Raw genomic sequence first — 21,394 nt, forward strand, 5'->3', positions numbered from 1 at the left:
ACAGATATAAAAGTTAAAAATGCAAATTAAGATGTTTAACTCGTAAATCTGTAAAATTTATTGACTTGTAAATTTGCAAAGTTGATTGTAAATGTTAACCTATTAATATTATAAGAGACTGACTTGTAAATGTAAGAAGTTCGAGCAAGATTTACTTGTAAATATGTGGTATTTGACTTGTAAACATTAAAATATAAATAATTGAATAAAAATATTTTTCAAACAGAAATAATACAACACTTGCTGGGTGATTGGTCAATGGCTGTCGGCCACCGATGGTCAGTCAACACTCATCAAAAGAGTGGGAGTCCAAGGGCATTTGTGTCATTTTAAATGATAAAGTAATTACAACCAAGTTTCATAGGACCTGAATGTTTTTTTTTTTCTAAATTAATGGAACTTAATTGTAAATAAATTTTTTATACAAGACTCATTTGTGATTTCCCAAAAATAATACACTTTTTTATGGGGAAAATAATACGCTGTTAATAGCTCATGAAAATGTTTGTTAGAGATTTCTTAATTTTCTCATGATTCATATACATATATAAATCAATTAAAATTAAATGGATATATGACGAATAAAAATTAATTTTCAAATTTTGTCAACATTTTTTTAAGTCTTGGTTGATTCTAATAAACTGAGCAGATTAAAAAAGCATGCATCACAGTTTAATACACCGTTCGCCCAACTGACTCCAATTTTTTGTGTCAAATAAGTTCACCTCTTCATCAAAACTTCTAGAAAATTTACATTGAAGGATCTTCAAAGAATATTAATTACAATTAAGGACCCTAAAATTTATGAAGTTTCATTAAAAGATCATGATCTTTAATTGGGATTAAATTTTTTCATTAATTTTTCTCAATACTCATCTTTTATATTTTCAGTACTCACTTTTCTCGTTTAATAGTCATTTTTAGTATTTTCAGTTCTCACTTTTTATTTTTTTTAATAGCCCAGTCATCTTATGTTTTCAACGCTTATTTTCCATAGTTTGGTTGCTAAAAAGAATTATAGATAAGTGTATTTCGGTACTAAAAAAGTGGAAGATCAGTATTGAAAACATCTAAGATGACAACTAAAAAATGAGAACTGAAAATATAGAAGATGAGCATTGAAAAAAAACAACTCAAAAAAATTTAATTTCAATTAAGGACAATGATCAATTTTTAGAAATTTTTAAATTTCATGATCTTTAAATATAAATAATATTCTGAGAAGATCCTTAAATGTTACTCTCCCAAACTTCTATGGCAACGTAGAGAGACGCCAGAAAACGCTATATGTGTACATGAAAGTCCATCCATTATTCAATCTGACTAATGTTAAAGTTTGAACTTTGAATAATATATTATCACTATATATATAGACTAATGAGTGAATTCATTGTATCATCGTTTCTTGTTTCAATTTTCATTAAAAAGAAGAAGAAGAAGAAGAAATGGATTAGAAGACTTTATGTAACGCTGTCTTCTCTAAGACATTTCTGCGAAATTTGTCGAGTAGACTAATGTTCTCTTTTAAGTGAAATAGAAGACTATTCTATAACTAAAACAGAAATGTAATAAAATGTAATTGCTTTCGAGCTTTCAATTATTAAACAGAAGTCTTTCAATTATAAATGACAATTTATTGACAAAATGTCCCTACACACTTCAATTGAATTATGGCATTTTAAGTGATTAAACTGTCATTTATATAATTTGAGGGATTTTATTTTCATTTTTCCATAATTTACTCAATAAGTATTTATATTTGACAATGTTATATGATTATAAATTCTGGAAAGAAAATTTTAAAGTGGGCAAACTTTTTCCACATATCACTTTCATTAAAATCTGAGTGAAAATACACCAAATATGTGTGGAAGTTTATTGGTCCATCCTCTCTTAATTTCCAAATGTCTTTTTCAATTTAATGGAAAAATTGTCCACCTTAAAATAATAAAAGTTTCTTCATCTCACAATTTTCATCTCAAATAAAATGAAAAAATATATAATTATTTCTTTTCAAATTATATTATTTTAAAATGTCTTATCAAATGGAAATTTTCTTTTCCAATCACTGTATGGTAATATTAATTGGTGAAGACACCACAATTAGAATCATAGAATTTTCTACTCCATCTCAATCTTGCCAAATGTCTTTTCAATTTATCAGCAAATTTTTTCACAATAGAAAAGTAAAATATTCCTTACAATAATGTCTACTTCAAATAAAATTCTATAATGCTACCCATATATTAAATAAAAATTAACTATCATAATATTTTAAAAATATTATATTATAAATCAGTAAACTTTAAAGTTAAAAATTAACGTGCTTAAATGGCAAAGATGAGGCATACACATAAAAATAAATCTGAAATGAGCATATACAAAAAAAAAATGTGGGCATAGTATCTATTGAGGAAAAATGGTGAAAAAATCATTTGAAATAATTTGGACATGTATAAAGAAGATTACAGGAAGCACCAATGAGAGAGTGAAACAGATAATCTTAAACATTGTAAAAGGGGCTAGAAGAAGAAAGAGAACACTTACGAAAGTTGATAAATAATAGAGCATGATAACATCATGTAATTTATATAACCAACCTCACTTAATGAAATAAGACTTATTGGTGGTGTTGTTGATTAGTTATTTGGCTCATTATTTAGTCAAAAATCGATTAGATATGTTTAATTACAAATCCACCTAAACTGAAATAATTGCCAAAAATATTAGGCACTTTACAATATTGAAAAGATTATTGTATTTATGGTATAAGTCAGAAATCATCAGTCAGTTTACAATATAAAATCTATATTAAGTTTTACAAATAATGAAATAAATGTAACCTAATTTAGCTGACTTAGAAGCGGACAATTAATGAAGTCGATAGGGATGAAGAGTTTTCATGAAGACTCAGTTGGACTACAAATAATTGAATTAGTAATTTATAGTTGGAAATAATTAAGAAAAACTAATTTATACTATATGTATATATTTGCCTACAGAAAGGATGACTCGGACTTGAAGAGAAAATCCAAAATAAAAACAATCAATGTTATAAAAATAATCAGTAAAATTGAATTAATATACAAGTCGCACGCTAAAATCAATTAACATAGAAATGAAAAAAAGTTTTAGTGACCGAATAGGTGCATGAAGAGATCACGAAAAATGAAATAAATGCATCAAAAATATGCTAAAAACTTGTTAAAGTCAGTGAAATCTTAAATATGAATAAATACTAGCAAAAACATTTATGTACGGAATAAAAACTATGTAATGGTATGTTAACTGACGATGAAGGAAACTAGAAGTGAGATAATATTTGGAATACTCACTCACAGACAAACGAAAAAGGAGGGGGGAAAACATAGTTGTTGAAAGTTATGTGTCATTTGAGAAATAGAAAAGAAGACTTACAAAAAGTGAAGACTTTAAATAGACAGAAGAGACGGGGAATTATCGTGGTAGTGAAAAAAATTATTTTATTCAAAGTAAACATTACAATGAGGAATTTTTGACTTTTGTTATGTGGAAAAAATTGGCAATAATCTAAAAAAGACATTTGGAGGGATAGAGGAAGATAATTGCAGCACAAGCTAACAAGCTAATTGCAACCACCTTAGTATTTTAACGAAAGGACCACATATGTCTATAACTCTTATTGTGTCTTGATCAATGACTCTATCATACAGTGATTGAAGAAGAAACTTATCCATTCAAAAAGTCCTATATATTTTGAAAATTATTTTGGTTTTGAAGCTATATATTTTATGAGAATTTAAATAATTTCTATGAAGAAAGTCTTATAAATTCCAACATTGCCATATAGAGAAACTCTTTGAATCCAACAAAGACGTTAGGGAAGACTGAGGGGTCCCAAAGGGGTTTTTTTCAAGATACAAATTCAAATTCAATATTTGGTGCTTAGGTGACTATAATCCCTTCTATTAATATCAACCTCCGTTAATAAAATTTATATTAAAGTTAAGGTTGTCAAAACACATTGAAGGTTTTTGTAATTTTAGTAAAATTGAAGGAACCCCCGAATGTGTTTTACTAAAAAATTGACATTGACGATCACACATTAGTTGATAACAAATAGAAAAGAAGACTTACAAAAAGGTGAAGACTTTAATTTAAAATGGACACAAGAGATGATAAATTCGCATTACGATAAGGAATCTTTTACTTTTCTTATGTGGAAAACATTGTTGATAAATTGATCAATTAGTACAGTGATTGATGCAGAAAAAAATACCATGATTTTTCTTGTCATGTCTTGATCAATTAGTACTATATTATACAGTGATTGTAGAAGAAAATTTTCATTTAATTAACTGTGATAGAAATTGTCTTATATATTTTGGTTTTATCTCAGATATTATATTTGAAAAAAAAAAGAAAAAATCAAGTAAGAGATTATATATGTAAAAAAATTTTTCTCATAATATTAAAAATACTATTCATTTAAATTATTTTTACTATTATTTTAAAATATTTTAGCTGAAAAGAATGTGTGTGTGTGTGTGTGTTTTATCATTTTATTTGAGATGAATATATATTGTGAGACGAGGAAACTTTTACTTTTCTAACTTGGATAGGTTTTTCACTTAATCAAGAGTCAAAATGTTCTACAAAAACAAAATTGACGTTAACAGTCATATGTCATTTGGTGATGCAAAGAAAAGAAGACTTACATAAGTTGAAGAATTTTTTTGAGTAAGAATGAGTAAGAAAAGGTGAAGACTTTAAAATAAAATAGACGGAAATGATGAGGAATTATCATAGTGGTAATAGAAAATATTTTTTTATAATCAGAAAATATTTTATTTTATTTGAAGTATACATCACGGCCGAAAGGAATATTTTACCATTTTTATGTGGAAACATTAGCTCACAACTTGAAAAGACATTTGGCAAGAGAGAGATGGAAAAGAAATTTTCATAGTTATTATTGCGTCTTGATCAATGAGTTTATCATACCGTGATTGGAGAAGAAATATCCAAATAATTTTCCTGAGATTAAAAATGTAAGCTATTTTATGTTTAGATATAATAGTTATCTCTAACTGTGAAGCGTAAAAATACTATTCATTTAAACTATTGTTAATTATTATTATTTTTTAAAATACTTTCGTGGAAAATAAAAAATTAAGATCATAAAAAACTCATCTTACTAATGTAAAAAATTTTTCCATTAAATTGAAAGGACCTTTGGAAATTAAAAAATGATGAATCAAGAAACTTCCACGCAAATTTCATGTAGTACGCTCATTTTCATTTAAATCTTTTCATTATTCTAAAATATTTTCTTCCAATATCTTCTTGTAGCTGAAGGTATAAAAATGATGGAAATAAATCTTCTAAGATTGAGAATCTATAAATTGCATGAAATTTTCTTTTTTAAGGAACATCATAAAAGGGAAACTTCATGAAAATTCATAGATATTAACCTCAAAGGATTTAATTTGTTTCAAAAAACACAACATTCTCACGAATAGGCATGTTTGATTACTTTAACTATAATTAAAACTTGTTAAATACAATTAATTTATTTATGAACATGTAAATATATTGTGTGTGTATTTATAATGTAAGTATTAAATTCATTTAAAATTAACATGCATGCATTATTATTTTTGCTATTTTAACTTCATGCTCTTGTTCCGTTAAAGCCCAACAGTCACTACTATAAAATTAATTAATTTTTAATTTTATTTTTTACATTAAAAGAATTTCATTCTTTCATCATTACCAATTCTTCAACCCCAACCTTGTCATTTGAATTAATCCCACGTGACTAAGCGATTTAGGATTTAATTTAAATTTTGAAAGCACAAATTATAATAACGAAAGGAAAAACGAACGAGAGCCAAATTTTATAGTTCTTAAATGTCTCCAATTTCCATGTGGGAGTTGCTAATTATGTGTCACGAATGGGCTCTATTTATGGGCTATATATGTAAGAAGCAGTTTCTCAATGTGGGCCTAAGCCTTAATCATTGGGCCAGAGATTGCATAAAGATGAACTTTGTGATCCCTTTTCTTCTGTGCTATGCTTTTCGTCCTCCCTCAACATTCTTCTTTTTTCTGCACTGTTCTGTTACTTCATTTCTCGTTAATTTCTCAGCTGTAATGGTCCTCTGTTTGAGTGACTATGTTGTTTGCTATATGTTCTGCTTGAGGGAATATTGTGTTTGTATTTTGTTATTTGTCATTAGATTGGTCATCGTTACATTATGCTTTTCTTAAATGAATCTTTTTTATATTTTTTAAATATATAAATACGGAATATTTCACAAATTAAAGAAACTAAGGAAGTTCAAATATTTTCACAGGTCAAAGAAAATAGCAAAAATTACACTTAGGTCCTACAAAAGAAAATTTATTATCAACAAATTCCAAAAAATTCACAAAATAATGTCAAATCCCGAATCTTGCACATTTACAACTTGATTAAGGGCATTTATAACTTGTAATAGCAAATTTTAAATACCATTAGCCAAGGTGTAAAGTGTAGGATCTAAAACTTAAGAGTATTTTATAAATTTATAAAACCTTCTAGTAGTAAATTTTTTTCTATGAAACCTAAGTGTAACTTTCCAAAAAAAAAATTCATATTGGAGTCAGAGTCATTCTTGTCTTCTTTCATTCTAAACATGCAATATATAAATATACACATACTTCATTTGTAAAAATATTTTATCCAAACAAAATTTAAAATTTTTCTGTTTTCAAACACAAAAACTAGCTTTTACAAATAAAAAACAAATAGGTCCTAAAATTGCTATTCTAAGTTTAATTTTTTTATTTTCTAACCAAGAAATAAAGTACGTGGCATTTTAATGGCAATGTCGTTTCACAAACCAGAACAAATTAACAATTTGAGCCCTAAAAAAGTAAAGGTTTTGGTCTTTTTCCTAAAAAAAATTATTGACAAAAACTTCATTAATATTATGGCATTTCGAGAGGCTAAATTATCATTTACATAATTAGAAAGGATTTTATTATCATTTTTCATAATTTTTATTTATTTTTGAATGGTTGAGAAATCTGAAAAGCTAATTGGGTGTTTATCCATTGAAACAAGAAACTTTTCCCCAAGAAGTTAACCATTGAAGAAATTTTGGCACCAAAACGAATCCGAATAAATTCAATTGACAAAATTATTTGAGAACGCTATATTTCATGTTGTTGGTGAAGTACATGAAATACTTGGAGACATAGCATATTTTGAGAATGAGTAATAAATTTAATTTCATACATAATTATTATAATTAACTAGTTTTTGTTAAACTATGAGTTTGTTGAAATTTACTTATATAAAAATGGAAGCACACATATATATAGATTTTTCACTTGTGAACATTTCTTGTTAGTTCTTATGTAAAAGGATGATAGCTGCTATCATTTATAATAAAAAAAATCTATTTTCAACTATTTAATTATAAACTTCTTGAATGAATCTTACATACCTTAAATATAAGGAAATTATTTTAAAGAACTTTAAGATTGAATTAGCTTTATATATGGATAAAAGAATTTTGAAACCAAATTAAGGATCAAAGATCTTTTAATTAATAAATTAGTCTAAACTTTGCTACTCTTATTTCCTGATTCTGAATCATCAAAATAAGAATTTTCATGTAAAATTCATTAATTTGTAAAGAAAAAGCTTGTCAAGTTTAATGTTATTTTCAATCGTTTGCTATTTCATATCTTAATCTACAATTCTCAAAACATAAATTCACAAATGAGATTTGTTAATTTGTAAAGAAAAAGTGATCATATAACCTGTTAAACACACACACACACATTACTCTCAAAATCATAAAATTTTTTGTCTTAGGCAAAAATTCAACAAAAGAATAATAAATCTATCCTCATAATCTTGAGTATATAAAGTCTTCATTGGATCCAAAAAGTTTGGTCTATAAGCTTGTTTTGGACTTACAGAATTTTCTTTTGGCAAATTATTCAAATGTTTAGAAATAAATTACTTTAAATAAGTTTGAACTATATTTAATAAATTAATCTTCCGAGAAGGGCGTAGGTTGACGCAATAATCAAGACATGACCAGAGTTATGAAGAAGCAAAAAATTATAAATAACAAAAAAAGTTCAATTACTTACAATGAAATATCTATTTTTTTTTTACAAGAGAGTCCATTTGTAGTTTACCCTTATACTTAAAGAATACAAGAGAAAATTTACAAGTTACCCAAAACAAATTAACAGCCAAAGGTCTATAAATTTCTATTCTTTTTAAGTCATTAAGAGTAGTTCTATCATTTCAACTTGGAAACTAATTGTGGATGAGTCCTTCAGGCATGGAGAGCATTATCAGATTGTACTGGGCTTGAAGAGTAATTTTTTTTCTTCTAAGGACCTTATACGCGATTCTCCCATAAAATTTTGGAATGAAGTGGAAACATGGTAAACTTTTTCCACATTTGATGTATTGTCCATTGGGCATTGATCAAAACGTGTGTGATTACATAAAGCACTTTGATCATGGATTCTGGAAGCCGTGCTAAAAGTGACATTATATTTTCATAGACATGCTGTCACTTTTCCAACAAAATGAGTGAGCTACATGAAAAATGTGTGGAAGTTTCCTTGATCTATCCTCTCTTAATTTCCAAATGTCTTTTCAACTTAGTAGAAAAGTTTTTCCACATTAGAAAAACAAAGAGAAAATCATAATCCAAATGTCTTTCCAAGCGCAACATTTTTTGTGCAAAATGACCAAAATATTCTGATTCAACATGGCGGAACCTAAAGATTGAAATATAAATAAGTATGAATGTAAAATGACAAAAATACCCCTCCTTTATATATATTTTTTTAAAAGTTAATCACCCATCTAGATTGCTGCCAGCAGTCGATCATTAGAGCTCCAATGCCAATGACTGATTAATTTGGTATTTGATAATCGATAAGTAGGTGCCCAAGGAGTCATGGGTTTGACCTCTTGGGCACCATAAAAGGCTTGTGACCATCAAGCCACCAAGCCAACTAAATTAAAATGGCAAAAAAAATTTATATGTAGTAACCCAAGCTTTTAAACTACTTCGATATTATAATATAATATAATATAATAATGACTTGTTAATTCTCTACTTGCACTTGTTATTTTTTTAACTTTACTTGTTAATCTAACATGGCTAATTACAAACTAAGAGGCTTAAAATTTCATGTATTTTACAAGTTCTCACTTATAAATTGACATTTAAAACTCATTAAAATAACTTGTTCATTGATCGCTCTCACAAGTGTATGAAATCACAATAATATATTATCCAGAGTATTTCAAGTGTGGAACCCACAGGGAAGTTGCGCTTTTACTAATTTAGATAATTAATAATAAAAGAAAAATAGCTAAAATGGATAATTTGATGAAAATATAATAAAAATAAATCAATAAAATAATGATAATGAAGACATAATCACTTGAAGTGTTGGGGTTTAGGATTCACCATAATGTTATTAGTTTTTACCCTTTGAGTTGACTCTAATCAATTATAGTAACAACTATTCCTAAAATATTATAATATTCTCTCAAATTATTAGTCCTTTTTTAATTAGCATTGAATTTGTTCCCATAATACTTAAGCAACTAATTAAATTGTGAAGTTATAGTTTAAGTCATCATAAATTTCTAGAAATATTCCTAGCCTAGTTATTTATATTTATTTCTCTAGATTTTAAGTTCTCTCCTCACCTTCCAATCTATCAAGATTACCCGTAGATTTAATTAAATGATCGCCAGTCATTAAATCAACATGAAGAACAAGAGAAATAAATATAATTAAAAAATAAAAATATTCATAAATATAAATGCAAAGATTCAAAACAACGAAAGTAAAAAACTAACTTCCCAATTGGGCTACATCTCTACCCCAACTGGGTAATTTAAAAACACATAATAAAATTAAATAACACTATTTTAAAATTCCAATTGTGAAAAATGATGACAGTGAAAATTAAAGAGTAGAAAAGAAATAATTATGATTTATAGAATTCATCAACAATCTCACTTTTAGCCTTTAAAATGCTTCTACGGGCTCTAAATATCTTAGAGAGAATTTTTGAAGTACTCAAATAAATGATTGAATGACTCCTCTTTTGATGGAGGGAATATTTATAGTTAAAGTGGAGGCTCCTCCTCTTATTCTTTATTGATGTGGAACTCTAATATATATACATATATATATATATATATATATATATTAATATTTTATCTTTTGTTGTGCCCTTTTCCCTTCTTTTGAAAATCACGTTCTATACGTCATCTCCCTAGAATATTTGGTCTCTGTGTATATACTTTTATTCTTGTACGTTTCCTTCCTTTATATATATATATATATATATATATTTCTCTTTTCTTTCTTTTCTTCTATCTAGTTTATTTTTTCTCTACAAAAATAAAAATAAAAAGATATGAGTAGATTTTATAGTAAAATCCCTTTCTATCTTATAATTAAGTGATGAGAGGAAAATATATAAATATTAATTAAATAGATATAAAATTTTAATAAATATAATCAAATTCAAACCAAAATCTACACATATTTAATTGTAAAATATGCACTTATCATTCATATAGTAATAATTTAGTTTCAAAATCACTTGTTTGTTATACATATTCATTTCCTCAAATCATTGCTTTCACACATATGACCATCCTAAACCCATCCATCCTCCGTACATCCTCGACTGAATTCATAGGTCACGTTGGCTATTTCTTAAGAAATTAGTCCTTACCCAACCTTCTGTAGGTGAATCACCAGGCTAAGGTGTGCTAACCCACTTCAGGGCTATGAATTCCCCCTTCACACATGTTAGGGGTATCATTAACTCCTAATTGCATCCTTACAGGCACTAAAAAGTTGTCAGACTGTCTGAATTTTTTATGGCACAGTCCCCTAAATTTTGCATCATGGGCCCCCTGGTGTCAACTAATCCATATGGATTTTCACCTCTTATCTCTTCAAACGGGTGAATTCCCACTCCTCTAATGTAAGTGAATGAGAATATATGCAAATTTGATTTCACACACACACACATCAAATCAACCTTCACCATATTTTAGTTTCTAAACAAACCCCTTTGTAAAATAGAAAACTATGCAAGTTCAAAATCATGCCGATGTTTACAAATCTCACACATTGCTTCAAATATAGTTACTTATAAACAGTTAATATACTAATAGACAAAATGAATTATCTGATTATCTCAACCCTTCTATTACTAGAAAGGGTTAATCGTGGTACTCTTTGCCCTATTAACTTCCTTTGCTCAAGTCACACACAAAAGCCACACAAATTATCTTTATAAGTCAATTGGCAACTAACTCAAAACACTAATTACTAATTCAATTGTAGCTAATTACTCAATCGCCTTTTTCTCAATCCCTTAGGTCCTAATCACCTTCTCAAACATTCTACCCCTTTCATTAGATTCTATATCAGTAATACCACCCTTTTGTTACCCTCTTAAACTCACAATTTAGGTTAGATTGAGCATAAGACCATAAAGCTCAATTACAAATCATCACACTAGTTGCAATTTCTTAACTTAACCCTCGAGAACCCTTTTTACTACTAAAGGTAAGAAATCAACCACTTAAAACTCTCTAATTTCATTTCTCTATCTTTTAAACTAAGAGAAATTAGTGTAGAATAGGAGCTTAAGGTAGTACAAAACTTACTCAGCAAGTGACTAGTCGAAACTATTTCCCGGTGTTCCACGATCGCTTGCCCTGGCAAAGCTTTGCTCCCTCTCCTCTCCTCCATGCTTCTTTGCCCCTTTTCAACTTTGTTTTTCATACTCTAATCCACATATTAATAATCAAAATTCTATGCCACTAGTCGCGATGTATACAGTGTATGCTGTGGCTCGTGGCACAATGAGAAACTTTTCACTGTAGCTCACTCACTTCACATCGGATTGCTATTCTTTTACTTGATTCTAGTCATTTAACATCCCAATATTCGAAATATTAATTCACCATTCAAAATCCTAACTATTCAATCCATTCACTATTTTACCAACTTATCCCTATATTAACATCTATTATCATGATTAAGAATTCGGGATGTTACACATACTTTGTCTTAACGCAAATCCAAGACAAGTATTGGCAACATATTTATTTCCAATTCAATCAAAAAAAAAAGTTCTCACCATTATACATCAATGCAAAATTTGTAAGAAATACATCTCCTTTTGACTTTGTCTCTCATGTTGGAATGATAAAATACATGCTTAGTCATCAAGTAAAGAAATTATCGTAATAAGTCGTGCTCATTAAGTAAACCTCAATTTACAAACAATCACATAGCAGCTAGTTTCCCTCATAGCTATCATAAACTAAAACCCATTGCAACAACTTTCTCAAAATTTTTAATAAGAACCCATGGCTAATGGTTTCCTTTCAATCATAAAACCAATATATAAATATATGCACACACACAATATCAAATATCAAAAATCAAGTTCTGCAATATAGGAAAATCAAGTTCTTTCCAATGAAAATAAATGACCACCAAAGGCCACCCCTTGATTTCAAAAGGAATCCAAAAATGGAAATTTCATTTGGCCGAGGAAAAAATAAAACTCTTCCCTTTTACAATATGAGGAATCGAACAAAGAACTAGAGAGTAGATCTAGGAAAGTTTCCACTAGATCACCTTCCCTGCATTTGGTCAAACATGTACAAAATATAATCAAGTAGCTTATCATTGATTTTAATTTTTTTTGTTAACATTTTTTAGGTCATTACAAATTAATTATCAATTGCATAAATTGTTTTTCCCAAATTTCAAAGCCTTATAGTTTAGAGGCCAATTTCCCTTTTTACCCTATAAAATATACTCAAAATACCTTATCATTAGTTTTTAATTTTTCTTAAATTTCTGTGTTATTATACATCTACTCCAAATCTTATAAAAAAAAACACTTAAAAATACCTTATAATAAATTTCATTTATTTTTTCTAAAATTCTTGGGATACTAATTTATATATATACAAGGCCGAAAGTGAAAAGTAAGAAAGGGTCTAGTAGAATGCTATTGCATCGACCAACAAGATTTGTCCAATTGATAAGTATTTGGCTCATAACCCATAAGGTCATGGAATTAAATCTCACTGCCAATGTGAGGATATTTGTTTGTAGGCGATCTAATAATCATTCATTTAGTCTAAAAACATGCCCTGACCCTAGTGTGCCACTGGGACCCAATTCACCTAAACTTTTATTTATAAGAAATGAGTGGCACTGCAGAATGTGAACAGAGTTAATAGTTAGATGAATGAGGACAGCAATGGGGCATGGCACGAGTCATGCTTGGCTACTTCATTGATGGCAGAGCCTGAAACTGGAAGAGGATCGGCGGCTTTTGTGGTTGAGTGGGAAACACCTTGGCTTCAATTTCAATATGTAGTGTTTAATTGTTACTATTAATTGTATTGATTAATTTCGTGCAGGCTATTTCACTGTTCTAATATGGACTTCAGTACTTTCTTTGATATACTTTCACACACACACACGGACTTGGATACTATATGATTGTATTAATCAATGCCGCGAGGGCCATGTAATGCCACTCTTATTGCAATAGCCGATAAAAAATGGTTAATATTTAGAATTTTTTTTGGAAAAGGTTAATATTTTATTATCATTTAAATTTTTTCTGGGCTCCGTCGTCTCTATATATACACATGCACAATCGTCCACCATGGCAATCTTCGTACGTTCTCTCTCATTAGTATCTTCATCTCTCTATCAACACTCAACTCTAAGACGTGCCAAATATTTCGATATGTCTTATCTTGTCGTTGCTTTGGCCGTCTTCTTGGTTCTCTCTGGTATGCATAGATTCAATTATATCTCGCTTACTTTAATTTTTTTTTTATTGGGCCTGACTCTCTTACTTTAATTAAATCTTAGTTTTCTCTTCATTTTTTATATTAATTCTCCATATGCTATATTCATATATATATATATATATAATGTTATCGTGTTCATTTTTTCATGCAGGAACAAACCCTCGCATTTTCATGGGGGGAGCAGACTTTGACTTTCAATTAGGGTTAGGTTTAATTTCTTTTCTGTAAATAATTTGTTTAGCTTTTACAAAAAAAAATTTGAGTAAAAATCAGTCTCGGTAATGTTTAAAGCGAAAGATTATTAGATTTTTCAAAAACCTGCAGTGATTTATTATATAAATAACCATTGATTTATTTATTAAATAAATAAAAATTATTATCGAATGACATATTCTATAACCACCGCCTTTGTAGACGGCCAAAGAAAGGCGGCGATCGGCCACCACTTTTTCTCTGTATTCTATAAACCTTTAATCATCTCTCTCTCTCTGTTTTTTTTTTTTTTAATATATATACACACACAATATTCTATAACCATCTCTCATGAATATTTTTAAATTTTTTAATTTAAAATTAATTTTTTTCTTATTTAATTGAAAAAGATACATTAAGTTTTTAAATCACCAAGCACTTAAATTTTTTTTTCATAACAAATACCTAATTTTTTATAGTAAATTATGTAGAATTAGATGCCATTGAATATTAAAATTGACAAGAGGGTAGGGTAAATATTCAAATTTCTATGAAACTTAAATCAATATAGAAATAAGATATAAATTTTAAAAATGTTTGGCATACATATAGTAATCTTAAAATTGATGTGTACTTCCGACTGATGTAATTCAAAAATTTTAAAAAAACAGACTAACATATGTGCATATAAATATTATGTATCATTCTTTTTTTTTTTAATTAAATACGGGCCAGAGTCTAGAACATTGTTGTTGCGTGATGGAGGAAGTTGTTGTCCACTCAACACAATACAAAACTCCCTTTACTTAATGCTAAACTTGGCCAATGAACCAATCAGCAATATTATATTAGTATATATTTTAACATATATGAACTAGATCAGGAATAAAAAACATATGCACTAGATCAACAATACTAGATTTGTACACTAGTGCATTTATGATTACTCATTATAAACTCAGGCGCTCAGGGATTTATGAATAAATATAAAGAGGGTCTTTTTGATCGCACCAAGAACAGAGTGTAAATATAATTACTTATTTTAACATATGTCCAATTTGTGCGTGTGGAATTAAGAGCACCCATGATGTAATACCATTAAAAAATTGTATTGAGCGTTGACATACTAATAAATTATATATTTTATAATATATATACATATATATATATAACATATAACATATATAATAAGTATTTTATATGAAATAGCTAGGTACATTTTATGATAACTATAAGAGGAACAACATAAGATTTAAGCATATGGCATATTATTAATGTTGTATTTATAGTAAAGTTTATAACATTAAGAATATAAGAAAAAGTTTATAATATAAAAGGATGATGTATTACATACATTTTTTTACTCGAAATTAACTTTCTACACCCGACACGTTTTTAATTACCCCCCTCCACAAAAAAATTTTTTTTATTACTTCCCACTGCGTCAGAAAAGTTCTTGCACATGAACGCATAATTTCAAACAGCTTGTTATCTTAGCAAGTAGAATTATAAATCCGTGTGCTTACGACTAATCTGTGTCTCTAAATAACAAGAGTTGAGAAGATTCCCAAGGAAAAATGTGACAAGGTTACAAGGGATTCTAATATCATTTTGGACTAAAACGTCAGCCTTATTTTGACGGTTAGCTTAAAAGGATGTGGGAACTTCACTAGCATACAGAAAGCTGTGGATGCAACTCCTGAATCAAGACCTGTTAAAACACTCATCATTGTTGACTCTGGGATTTACAGGTTAGTTCATTATTTATTATATATTTAGCTGTGGTAAATATTTTTAATTGTTAATTAAGTAACACTTTTGTCATAATTATATGATATTTCTTGGAAATGATATGTAGAGAGAAGGTAGCAGTGCACCCGAGCAAAATAAATTTGATATTGCAAGGTCAAGGATATCTAAACACCGTCATAGAATGGAATGATACTGCCCATTCTAAAGGAGGGACTTCTAAAAGTTACTCTGTTGGAATCTTTGCTTCTAAATTGCTAGCTTACAACATTACTTTTAGAGTAAGTAATAATTAAGTTAATTTGTTGGTTTAATTGTTATTTCACAACTAATTATGTTGAAACTTTTGACATGTGAAAATTAAGAACACGGCCCCACCACCGTCACCAGATCAGGAAGGAGCACAGGCTGTGGCTTTAAGAGTGATGGGTGATGAAGTAGCGTTCTACGGATGCGGACTGTATGGTTTTCAAGACACCGTCTATGATCACAGTGGAATACATTACTTCAAAGAATGTTTCATACAAGGTTCCATTGATTTCATATTTGGAAATGCTAGATCTCTTTATGAGGTAAACTTTAAGCATTTGTCTTGGCTCAAATAAACTTGGCAACTGTGCGTTCATTAATTTTATAGCCGAACAGTGATTACATTAATTCGTACGTTGTGACTTATGATACTAGGATTGCACCATAAATTCTGTAGGGAAAGATGGGGCTATTACAGCCCATGGGAGAAAGTCAAGGAATGAAGAAACTGGGTTTTCGTTTGTCAATTGTAAGATTGCTGGCAGCGGCAAGGTGTTGCATGGAAGAGCATGGCGAGCTTATGCCACTATCACCTTCTCAACGACATATATGTCTGGTGTTGTGGCCCCTGAAGGATGGGGTAATATGGGTCATTCCAACATAAACAAGTATGTAATTATGATGTAATTGTGCTTGTTTGTTCTATGATGTAGTCCAACATATGTGATGACTGTACATGTGTGTTGTTCGCTTTTCACAGGACTGTCTCTTTCGGAGAATATCACTGTTTTGGAGATGGAGCCAACTATTCGTCTAGAGTCTCATATGGAAAGCAACTTAAAGACTATGAAGCTGTTCATTTCATGAATATTTCGTATATCAATGGAACCGATTGGCTTCCAAACCATAAAAAGTAGATGTTTTTTCCTTTTTTTCTCAATTACTTGATTTCTGAACGTTCTTACGCCTGTCAGCATGTGGGGACAATGTATATTTTATGTATGTTTAATTATTGATTTGTTTTTGACAGTTTATTATTATTAAACTTTCTTGTGAACCAAATATGAATGGTAACAAATAATCGAATATGCTATGCCTTTTGTGGAGTTGGACAAAATTGACATGCTTTATGTTTCAGGTCTGAAGAGAAGGAGAGACATACTTAATATTCACACTTCACTAATATGGGCTCAGCGAACGCGCACAAATTTTTTGATTTAGCAATATATATGTATGTATGTATGTATGTATGTATAAAGCTCACATATGTTACAACCACAATTTCTAAAGTGGCAAGATAAAACTTGAAAAGTCAGAACCTAATCAACATTACAAGATTTCTATATGTAATATTATCCTGAACTATTAATGTCCCTCACCCTCCCCCTTAAACTGGTATTGAACAGATTCAAAGTGCCCTTGCTTATTATTCTCTCACGATTCTTTCTTCCCAAAGCTTTGGACTGTACATCCACAACACAGGAGAAAACATGTGATGCGGACCGGGTAAGGGTAAAGGGATCGAGAAGAGATAGAGAGAGAAACTAAGTAAATCAACATCAATTCGTATTCATTCAAAAAAATATACAAGAAAAATATGTTAAGGTATTATGTATAGGCCTCAACCTTAACCCTAAAAATCAAAACATTAAAAGCAGAATATTCTATAAATACTAATAATTTAATAAATATTCTAAAATAAATTAAAAGACAATCTAGTAATCTAATAAATTACATTTATTCAAGTCAAATCTTATGATCATTCAAACAAAATAAAAATCTTAAATCCAATTAATTTTGTATCCCATCAATATGCTATACACTAATTATAGCAGTTCTCACAATGATAGTCAATTTCTATGTTTTTTTTCTCTCTCATGAAACTCCGAATTGCTGTCTATGTGGACTGCTATTTTGCTATATCACATAGTATTGCAACATGTTTGAGATTCCTTTTCTTCAAATCCCTTAACATGTCAACTAGCTAGATTACCTTTGCCGTTGCACTTCCTAAGGCTTTGTTGACACGGGATGCGGAAGTAGAATCCTGCTCGTTAGAAATAAAATATTGTCACACAAAGAAAACACAAGAAAAAAATAATAAACAAAAATATAGAAGAAAATAGGAAAGAAGGAAATGAAAATCAATAGGAAAAGGACAATAATTAAGGAGAAGATTCTCTAAAATACTTTGTCCTTAGTAATCTTAAACTTCAAAGACACAAAAGGGCCAATAAAGCTCTTGAGTACGTCTGTATTTATCATAAAATACCAACACAAGCTGTCAAAAATTTAAGTTGACTTAAAATTTATGATTAAATGATTTAAGAGTAATTTTATCAGATTTGGTGTAGACTTGACAAGAGTGATTTGGCGGATGGGTGGTAACTATTGTTGGGTGTGTATTTTAAAGGTACCGAGTTCGAACCCTTTGGTGCACATGCAGTGATTTTATTTTTCCTTTATACTTTTGAAATTACCATGTTTGCCCTTGTAAAAAAAATAAAAAACACCGATAACAAATTCCCATGTTTTTATTTTTTCTTCAATAATGTTCTAGGGAGGAGAGAGAATGAGGGCTCCATTCAAACCACCGTCCTTCTTCCTTCCTCCGCCGTCTTCAAATTATTGCCGGCGTGGTTGTGTGAAAGAGCGCCGTCTACCGCTGCACAAGGTCGTCCTTATTGTGGGATTCTTTTTCCTCTTCCATTGCTTTGTGTCGTTTTCCGCCTACTGTTGGGGTGTTTGCATCGAGCTTACACCTCTTTCTCCTTTGTCTTTGCGTGGTCGGATCTTCCTCTCTTCCTTGTTATATGGTTCCTTCTTTTAGCTCTCTCTTCGCTGCTTCTTTTTGGGTATGGGAGCTTCATTATTATTATTATTATTATTATTATTATGTCTTCCTCGTGCTGATTGTTGGCTACTGTTAAAGGGAGAAAATTTGAGGATTTATTTAATTCTAATGAGAAGTATGAATTAATTTGGGTGCTTTTTAGTTATGAGTTTAACTTGAGAACTGCAAAGAAATTTGATAATGAAGTTATTGTGTGACTACTTGAATTTTTGGAAGTAGTATGTTTGATACTCCCTCCATTTTTTATTGTTAGAGAAAATATCACTTTTTATTTTTTTTTTATATAAGTAAAATCACCCATTTCAATAAATATTTATTGAACATTTCCTAAATCACCTATCATAATTTATATTAACGAGAGATAACTCATGCATATTTATATTAATTAACATAGGGCATTTTAGCTCAATTTTTTTTATTTTCAGATATAATTATTATGATTAACTAATTTTCTTAAATTGTGTGATATAGTTTTTCTCTTATATATAGAAATCAAATATAACTATTTTTAACATATTAATAATTGAAAATAAAGTTTAATATGTATATGTGTGTATTTTTATAATATATTATTTGATATATTTATGTAGTTAAATAATATATATATATATATATTTAATTTATCATATAATGCTTGTAGGTGCCTTTCAATTCAACTAGCAAAGAAGGAGAGCATAAAGCTTAGAAGGTATGAGATCAAGGGTTCAAACCTTGGCTTTGGGCTAAACATGATGAATATATGATATGGTAAGGAGCAAGTGACATGGCGCAAGGTGAACAATGACGTGTCAAGAGTTGTCGCACATGTAGTGGGTGATAGGGCATGAGATGGTAGATGACATGGTGGTTGACAAAGTATGAGGTTGTTGATAACATATCACAAGTTGACATCACACATGGTGGATGATGTGGCATAATTATTTTTAAATATAAGCATATTTAGCGAGGGATTCAGTCCCTCGCAAAATCCCTCACTAATTAGCAAGGGAAATACAATTCCTCACTAAATTTAGCGAGCCCTTTTTTTGCTACGAATTTAGCGAGGGAGAAAATTCGTAGCTAAAATACAATTTAGCTACGAAAAATGGCATTTAGCGAGGAATTCGTCCCTTGCTAAATTCAATTTTTCTAGTAGTGTATGCAGACATGCAAAGGAAGTATTCATGATTTTATTGATATAGACGTCCCATTCGAGCATAGCATGTATGACAGAGATCATACCAATCACATAACGCTCGAAGTGGTAGATGAAGTTGTTGCTCATCAGAAGTGCACGGGTCGTAGCAAGTAATATAAGATGGGAAAAGTATTGTTCCCTCAAGGATTTGTTCAAAAATAATGATGATCAAACAAAAGACTAAATGAGTTCAACTAAGTTGAGCCAAACATAATTAGGTAAAAATGATTTTAAAACTAAATTAACACTAGAAAATAAAGAAAAGTAATTGATTTACATACTTCCAATACAAATTGGGACCTAGGATTATTTATCCCCCTTGCATTTCATAACACCAAAATTACCTCCTCTCATAAATGCTTTTAATGAAAACAAGTGCTAACCTAGGATTCTAAAAATATTTGGACAAGCTCTCTCAAGTCATGAACAAGTATTTAGTTAAATTAATTGCCCAATCTCTTGTTACAATTAATAAAACTCAATTTCAAACACCAACCCTAATGTGGCTATACAAGGCTAGCAAGTATATCTCTATCTTACTAGCAAAACTATCCATTCAACATGCAAATATCAAGTTCTTGCACAATTTTACCTAAGTTCTACACTTAACCTAGCCCTTTCAAGCATCAATTAAGTAAACCCAACATCTAAATGGTGGCCAATCACTTAGAAGCATTAAGGAAAGGGTAAAATAAACACATTTATATCATTAATCACAAAAAGAGAGGAGGAACATAATATTAATCCATACAAGGGTTCAAAATAATCCTAGAGCAAAGAGTTTAGCCACTCATAAATATCAAAAAGCTACAAATACACAAGATAATTATAGCCATTACAAGATTGCAAGAAGGAAAGGGAAGAGGAATAGAAAAACTAAAGAAAAAGAGCTCCAAATGTCTTCAAAACTCCATTCCCTTGCTTCAAGCACTTCCAATGCCTAAACTTTAGCACACTCAAGCTCCAAAAGTATCTAAAAGTCTGTAGAATGTATTCTGGGTCGAGCTCTTAGCATTATGTCCTAACCAACCAATTTTTGATAAATAAAATATAGTGTTTTTCTGACAACGGTGAAAGTCACAAATGAAAGTCATGACTTTCTGACGACTTTGGAAGTTTTGAACTGTTTTTGCAATTAATGAAATTTATCCTTTTTGAACTTGATTTCTTCATCCAAAAGCCTTCCAAAAATATAAACAAAGCTCCAGAAATGCATCTAATTAAATCTTAAACCAAAATAACATAAAATTAGATCAAAAATATTAAATTAAAGCTAAGA

The 21,394-nt window shown here is 29.5% G+C and overlaps 1 pseudogene; it reads left to right on the forward strand.

Annotated features, from left to right (window-relative positions):
• Window positions 1–13,313: 13,313 nt before the first annotated feature.
• On the forward strand, window positions 13,314–18,914 carry LOC129316526 (putative pectinesterase 14; annotated as a pseudogene).
• Window positions 18,915–21,394: the final 2,480 nt, after the last annotated feature.

The sequence above is a fragment of the Prosopis cineraria genome, unplaced genomic scaffold, assembly GCF_029017545.1.
Source record: "Prosopis cineraria cultivar Desert tree isolate PC_DT_omini unplaced genomic scaffold, ASM2901754v1 PC7, whole genome shotgun sequence".
Classification (NCBI taxonomy): Eukaryota; Viridiplantae; Streptophyta; class Magnoliopsida; order Fabales; family Fabaceae; genus Prosopis; species Prosopis cineraria.